We start from the raw sequence: 8,460 nt of genomic DNA on the forward strand, positions 1-8,460 counted from the left end.
ACTCATTGGAAAAGACCTCATGCTGGGAAGGATTGAGGGCAGGAGGAGAAGGGGACAACAGAGGATGAGATGGCTGGATGGCATCACCAACTTGATGGACATGGGTTTGGGTAGACTTTGGGAGTTGGTGATGGACAGGGAGGCCTGGTGTGCTACAATTCACAGTGTCACAAGGAGTCAGACACGACTGAGTGACTGAACTGAACTGAACTGATACTTAACAAGATGGTGCACCTTACAATTGATGGTGCATTAGATTCAATGATACAGAGTTGTGGAATATCCCTGGCAGTACACGGTTAAAGCACTGTACTGCTAATGCAAGGGGCTCTGTTTCAATCCCTGGTTTTGGAATAAGATCTTGCAGCTTGCCACACAGCATTGACAAAAATAATAATACAGTTGTTCCAGGTTGTAAATTAATTTTACTGCATTTCCCAGTCACAGACTTATCTTTAACCTTTAAGTACTTGGGAAATAAATTTGTAGTCACCAGGGGGAATTTGCTGAGAACATGTAAGAGGAACCACACATTTCCTTATGCCTACTGGAAAAATCAACACTGTTTGTATAGTAAGAAAAGACAATAGTTTTGGGAAGCAAAAACTGAGAAAAAGAAATGAGAGGGATCTGGGAGGAACTAAAGGCTATTTCAAGCTCTGAGTTTTACATGGCCACAGGTGAGTGTTTATTGATAATAATTTGAAAATTATGTTTAATAAATTACAGAGGAAAAAATTTTATTGCTATGTAGCAGCCTTTTGGACGTGAACTTGGGAGAATTCAGGGAGATGGTGAAGGACAGGGAGGTCTGGCAAGCTGCAGTCCATGGAGCTGCAAAGAGTTAGATATGACTTAGCAGCAACAGCAGCAGTCTTTTATTTTCTTACCCTCAGGAAAGCTTCCTGAATAGGAGATACAACAAAAATAAAACTAATACACAGAGGCCAGACTGTGGACCACTTGTGCACTTGGGAGTAGGGTATACAATGAAACAAGTGACAGGGTCACAGCAGGAAAAATATAAGTACTGACCTGCATCTTTAATTGTAAAAGAAGGAAACAAAAGAGTCAATTAGTATCTTCTGGCAGAACAGGAACTTGGGAACATGACCCTTTCAACTCGACTACTCTATCAAGGTCCCTCTTTGGACCCCAAAGCAAAGTGGCTTTCTTGAACCTTGGAAATTCAGACTTTTAAAAACTGTTGACATCTTTTCAGTAATCTAAGAAACTTAAGTGTCTTCCAGTTACGTGATGCTAACTACATTTCTGTGACAAGTCTACTCTTTTTTTCACTTTATGGAAGCAATTTTTTTCAGCAACAATATAGTTTATCTTGGGAAGAAAGTTTGACCTCAAGCAATCTCCCTTTTATTTCCTTCCAATGATTCAAAAAGAAATAAAAGCAACACAAAAACCAATTTAAATTGCCTTCTCAAGAACATGGCAAAAATCCAAGACTGCCGTCAAATCTTGCAATGGTCTTAGTTTAAGGATCATTAAAATACATCTAAAAAAACAAATCCAGCTTAGCAAAAAAAGCAAAAATCTTTTACTATAGATTCCAGATACCCACTTGGAGAATTCCATGGACAGAAGAAACTGATGGACTACAGTCCATGGTACAAAGAGTTGGACACGACTGAACCACTAACACCTTCACTTTTTTCTTTCCACATATATAAACAGAAAGCTGTATAGGTATTAGAAAAAACAAAGCAACATTGTTCTTAACTTTCCTCCATTTAGTTAGCATTATTTAACACCAGTAGAGGGTCTTCGTGGTGGTCCAGTGGCAAGACTCCATGCTCCCAGTGCTCCCATGGGTCCTGGGTTTGATACATGGTCAGAAAACTAGATCTCATAGGCCACAACTAAAGATCTCACATGCCAGCAATGGAGACTGAAGATCTAGCATGCCGTAACTAAAACCTGACAAAGCCAAGTAAATAAATAAATATTTTAAAAAATAAAATGAATAAAATAAAACCAGTAGATAAAGATGACACTGAAGAGCAATGGTCTTGTCACTAAATGGCTAAATCGGATATTTAAAGAGGAAAAAAATGATTAATCTTGACCCTACCTTTCACATAGGAAAATTAACTCTAGGTCAAATGCAGGCCTAAATATGAGATATAGAACAATAAATCTTCTAAGCGATAACATAGAATGTACTAATGACCTTGGTCTAGGCAGAGATTTCTTAGGCAGGGCACAAATCTACTACCCTTATGAAAAAAAGATTGATAAATGGGGCTATGTTGAAATTAGGAACTTCTATTCTTTGAAAGAAAGTATTAAGATAAGAAAAAGTGAAAGCCATCAGACTGGAAGTGAATCTCTGGTGGACATTTAGGTTAGATTAGTGCTGCTATACTTTGGTCACCTGATGTGAAGAACTGACTCATTGGAAAAGACCCTGATGCTGGGAAAGACTAAAGGTGGAAGGAGAAGGGGATGACAGAGGATGAGATGGTTGAATGGCATCACCAACTCAATGGACATGAGTTTGAGTAAGCTCCAGGAGTTGATGATGGACAGGGAAGCCTGGTGTGCTGCAGTTCATGGGGTCGCAAAGAGTTGGACACAACTGAGCAACTGAATTGAACTGATTGAGTGCTGCTATAGACATTCTTGAATGTGTCTTTTGGTGCACTTCCCATCCATTTCCTTGTATATAAAGTAGGAGTGGTTTATTACATAAATTAGCATATGTAGTCATACAACAGAATATTTACATCAATAAAAATATAAATACTAGTACAACAATAGGAATGCATCTCACAAAAGCAAAGATGGAGGGAAAGGCAAGCACAAAAGAATAAATACTGTGTGATTTTATTTATATAAATGTGTAAAATAGAAAAATAAATCTATAATCATAAAAATCAGACAGGAATTACCTTGCTTCTATAACATAAACTGATCCTGTACAATTTGATGAATTGCAACTTTTCTTCAGAGTTGGCTGTTACTGCTAACTTTTTTAATATTAAAATTTTCATTAGGAATTATATTTCACGGTTGGCTCTGACCATAAAATAAAAAATTTAGCAGTTCAGATGTTCAACAGACTATAGAACTCAGTTTTTACTCATCTCTGTAGGGAATCCATATTATTACATTCTCATTTGTGTTTGATGGAAAAGTAAAAAAGAAAACACAGAACTTCACAATAGAAGTACACTGGCCACCAACAAAGGCAGTCCCTGGTATAATATTACTCTTCAGAGGCCCCTCCATAGCATAAAAATGGGCTATGGGACACCTGCAAGGAACCTATTTAGTGGAGTATCTTATTGCCTTCAGACCACTAGAGATCCCAACTCTCAAATCAGACATAATCTCAGAAAGATAAATCAATCTGCTATTGAGAATGTATTAATACTTCCACTGGAAAAATGTTCTCAGAGACTGGAATGTAGTTGAGCAGACCCCTAACATGGAAGACATCCCATTAACATTGAGAGGATAGTGGCAACTTTTCATCCTTTTGAAAACTGAGGACCAGAAAGGAGCAGTAACCTTGCCCCTATCACAATCAGTAGTGGCTTCCACATCTCCACTGATCTTAAAATACACACATCTTTAATCCTAAAATATTCTTTATTAAATGCAAATGATAAACTATACCTGGTAATTTTATGATTCTAAGGAATTATTAGCAATGATAAAGCAGAAATCATATAGAAACTGAATGGTTGATGGATAGAAACTAAACTTTGGGTGATGAGCATGCTTGAGTCTATAAAGAAGCCAAAATATAATGTTGTACACATGAAACTGAAACTTATATAATGTCATAAATCAGTGTTATCTCATTTAAAAATGAAAATAAAAAGGAAAAGGTTTGGGGACTTCCCTGGTGGTCCAGTGGTTGAGACTCCAAGCTACCAGTTCAGGGGGCCTGGGTTTGATCTCTGGTTGGGGAACTAGAGACTACATGCTGCAACTAAGAGTTCACATGCCGCAACTAAAAATCCCACATGCCGCAATGAAGATGTCACATGGCACATCTAAGACCCTAACTGCCAAACAAATAATCAGAGAGCCAATAGGAATTTGCTGTGTGACTCAGGGGCTCCGTAACAACCTAGAGGTGTGGGAAGGGGTGGGAGGTGTGAGGGACGTTCAAAAGGGAGGGGTATATATGTGTGTGCCTTTGACTGATTCGTGTTGACATTTGGCAGAAACCAATGCAATATTATAAAGCAATTATCCTTCAGTTCAAAATAAGTATTTTTTTTTTAAAGAGATGGTTTGGAAGCGTGTCCATTTCTCACAACTCTACATACCCCAGATACCCAATCCACTTTCTGGAAGCAAGGGGTCCCTTAACCTGATTTCCTAACAGAGACTGGGGAGGCTCATTTATGAGCCACAAACAATGGCCATGTTGAAGTTGGAGGTGAAGGTACAAGAGACAGAGAAGCAAGAAAAAAGCACCTTAGGACAGATACCCAGAGACAGGAGGGGAAGGAAGAGTTAGGAAGTAGAAGCAGCTTAGCCAGTGCGTACAGCGAGGTCAAGCCTGAGGTAGGCTAAATAGGCTTCCAAGATGGCTATGGGAATGACGGAGAAAGTAGGGAAAAACAGAAAGGAGGGGAAGAAATGAAAAACAAAACCTATGTTCGACTAATGAGAAGATGAGTGTTGGTGGTAGAGCATTAAACCAGGTGTAGGAAAAAGAACCTGGTAGTTTCTATAGATTAAAGATAAAATCTTTTCCAATATATATCAGTTCTTCTAAACTGAGAATTATAAGCCCCATCATAACCGCAAGAAAGCCAGCTAATTTCTACAAACAAAACAGCAAAACTCTTATGATGGATAGAGGAAATCTATATCAGTGACAGAATGGGGAATCCAAGTTTTGGGGAGATAATTTCCCACCCCTGCCCCTTCCACTGGGGGCTTCCCTGGTGGCTCAAATGGTAAAGAATCTGCCTGCAATGCATGAGACGTGAGTTCAACCCATGAGTCGGAAAGATCCCCTGGAGAAGGGAATGGCTCCCCACTCCAGTATTCTTTTCTGGAGAATTCCATGAACGGAGGAGTCTGGTGGGCTATAGTCCATAGGATCACAGAATCAGACATGTCTGAGAAACTAACACACACACACACACACACACACACACACGTGCCTCCCATTGTACCCACTAAACTCCGGGAGCTAGATACTACATGCTGCACCTAAGAGTCACATGCTGCGGAGCCACACGCCCATCCCCTCTAATCTTCCCACTTTGCCTCCTAGGCCAACCAGAATTTGTGTTAGTCATGTGTTTTATGTTCTGTATAGTGTGATGTTTTGATCTCTGGCTGGAGGAGCGACCACCCCTCCCAGGATTAGCCATTCTTAGAGATGGCAAAAGGTATGCTATCTGATACGCAGACATCCGGGTGCACAGCCCTGCCTTAATCATGCCAGGGCCAGTAGCTGGGCAACTAGAGATCACCCCTAGAGCCCAAAGTCCACCGAAATTATTCAAACGATTTAATCCTAAACTTTTCACCCAGCCCTGCCTTGCCTTTCCCATGCAAACCCCAATGAAGGCTATGACCTAGTACTCCCTGACCCACAGCCATCCCCACTGCTTCCTGACCAACACCTGGTGCTGCTCGGGTGTTGTGTAGTCAGCCACATCTCTTGTTCCTAGAGAGAGTATGAATAACTTTAAATGTGGTTTTCAATGACATCGACTACTCCATAACATCACTCAGTCAGCCTCTTAAATTAAGACCCAGACACAAAACAAACCTCTCCGTCCACTCATTCTAGACCTGTTTCTGACTCCACTCTTGCATCACCATCCCGTTACATTCAGTCCCTGCATCTCCCTCCCTGCTCCCTCACCCTGACACTTGATCTTTGACCCCTGCTTTCTTCCTCTCTCCACACCCAGTCCCTGCCTCAATCCAGCCCACACTCAGATGCCTTTTCACTCTGAGGAAAGGCACAGGGCCTGCATTCAGCATCTGTTCCCTTGATTGCCATATCACCCCTACAAAGTACCTACAGCCTGGCCCCATTCACCCATGCACATCACCCTGACTTTGTTGCGCCCACAGGACTGGTTCCCATCCAGCCCCATTCCTGTTTCTGTCTGCTCTGGCTCTCTCCTTCTCTGTGACCTTAAACAATTCAGACAAATGTTTTACCTCCTGCTCAGAGGCAGATGAAGAATGTCCCGCTTCACAGGGGATTTGTGAGGACTCGTTAAAAGTTCCTGAAGTGTTTTGAGAACCTGCCTGATCTCAGGCAGGGAAAGCAGCTTTGACATCAGGGCTGTGTATGTTCAGAGTAAACACGGCAGCTCATTACAAGCTCTCAAGACTGCCTTCGGAAACTTTCCCAAGGTAGGAAAGGACAGAGATGAAACTATGGTGTGGTCAGGGGTCACTTCAAATGCCACATGCAAGCCGCTTTAGCACTGTGATCCTTCTTCTGTCCAGAGTGGTTCCAGTATAAAAAGAGCATTTATTCTGACTTCTTAATTTTGAGGCTTTCATGCCACAGTGTGTATGAATGAATCCTTTTTATTGTAAAGAAAACAACTTTTGGGACTTTCCTGGTGGTCCAGTGGCTAAGACTCCACATTCCCAATGCAGAAGGCCCAGGTTTGATGCCTGGTCAAACTAAAAGTTCACATGCAACAGCAAAGATTGAAAATCCTTCATGCTGTACATAAGACCTGGAGCAGCCAAATAAATATATAAATTGAAAAAAATAAACACTTAAAAGAAAGCAAGTTTATGAGAGAGTTTTCTCTGACATTATTAAAATTTCTCTTGTCTGTTTAGCTGAGAGAAATCACTCATGAATTTATATCTGTAAATATGCCTTTGAAGTGACTGCAAATCTAGTTCAAAATATATCACATAGTAGAAATGTAAGGGACACTAAGATGATGCTTCTCCTAGATCCCTCCATAAGACTTTCTATGTAATCATTTGAAGCAGGAGGAAAGGTTCATGTCTGCTGTGGCAGGGAGCATGAGACATTACTTTTTAATTAAGATCAGGAAGGCATCCAGGAGGCTTATAAGGCTGTGGACAAAGGCACCTGTAGCCTGTCTTTTCAAGTGGTGGGATGAAAAGACAGATTAACCTTCTGCTCCTCTCCCTTTTTAATCTTTACCATGTAACTTCACAAAATCAACCTCAAAAAATAAAAAAGGCAGAAATTAACTGCCTTGGCTTGAATGTTTAGTCATTCCATTCAGTCACTCAGTCATGGCTGACTACTTGTGAACACATGGGCTGCAGCATGCCCGGCCTCCCTGAACAGGTAATTGGTCCCAGAGCTTGCTCAAACTCATGTCCATCAAATCAGTGATGCCCTCCAACCATCTCATCCTCTGCCATCCCCTTCCCCTCCTGCCTTCAATCTTTCCCAGCATCTGGGTCTTTTCCAATGAGTCATTTTTTCACATCAGGTGGCCAGAGTACTGGAGCTTCAGTTTCAGCTGCAGTCCTTCCACTGAATATTCAGGAACTGATTTCCTTTAGGATGGACTGGTTTGATCTCCTAGCAGTCCACGGGACTCTCAAGAGTCTTCTCCAACACCACAGTTCAAAAGCATCAATTTTTTCGCACTCGGCTTTCTTTATACTGCAACTCTCACATCCATACATGACTACTGGAAAAACCATAGCTTTGACTATATAGAGCTTTGTTGACAAAGTAACGTCTCTGCTTTTTAACATGCTGTCTAGGTTGGTCAGCATCTTTCTTCCAAGGAACAAGTGTCTTTTAATTTCATGGCTGCAGTCACCATCTGCAGTGATTTTTGAGCCCAAGAAAATAAAGTCTGTCACTGTTCCTATTGTTTCCACATCTATTTGCCATGAAGTGATGGGATCAGATAAACTTCCAGGACTCACAGCAGATTTTCCAACCTGGGGATCTTGCAAAGGGACTGAGAACTCCCAGGGAATTTGAATGTTTATGTCTCCCTCAAATTCATATTTTGAAATCCTAATTCCCAAGGAGAATGGTATTAGGAGGTGGGGCCTTTGGGAAGTACTTAGTTCATGAGGGTGGAACCCTTGTGAATGGAATATGTGTTCTTATAAAAGAGGCTCCAGCAAATTTTCGAGCTCCTTCCACCAGATGAAGACACAGAGAAAATCTGGAACCAGAACCTGGTCAGCTAGGAACTTAGAAGAGGACTCTCACAAACCATAACCATGCTGGTGCCTTAACCTTGTATTTCCCAGCCTCCAGAACTGTGAGCACTTTCTGTTGTTTATAAGCTACCTGCTTATTTTGTTTTAACAGCCCAAATAAACTAAGACATCAACAAAGACACTTTTCTGCTATAACCTTGAGCTAGCTGGGTAAGATAATTTGGCAAGGAGAGATAAGAGGGAAGAAATTCAGAAATGTCAACAGTTAATTCAAGCTAGATCCAGCTGGAGTCACTTCCTTCGGGCAGAACAAGCTCCTCT

The sequence above is a fragment of the Odocoileus virginianus genome, chromosome 1 (assembly GCF_023699985.2).
Source record: "Odocoileus virginianus isolate 20LAN1187 ecotype Illinois chromosome 1, Ovbor_1.2, whole genome shotgun sequence".
NCBI classification, from domain to species: Eukaryota; Metazoa; Chordata; class Mammalia; order Artiodactyla; family Cervidae; genus Odocoileus; species Odocoileus virginianus.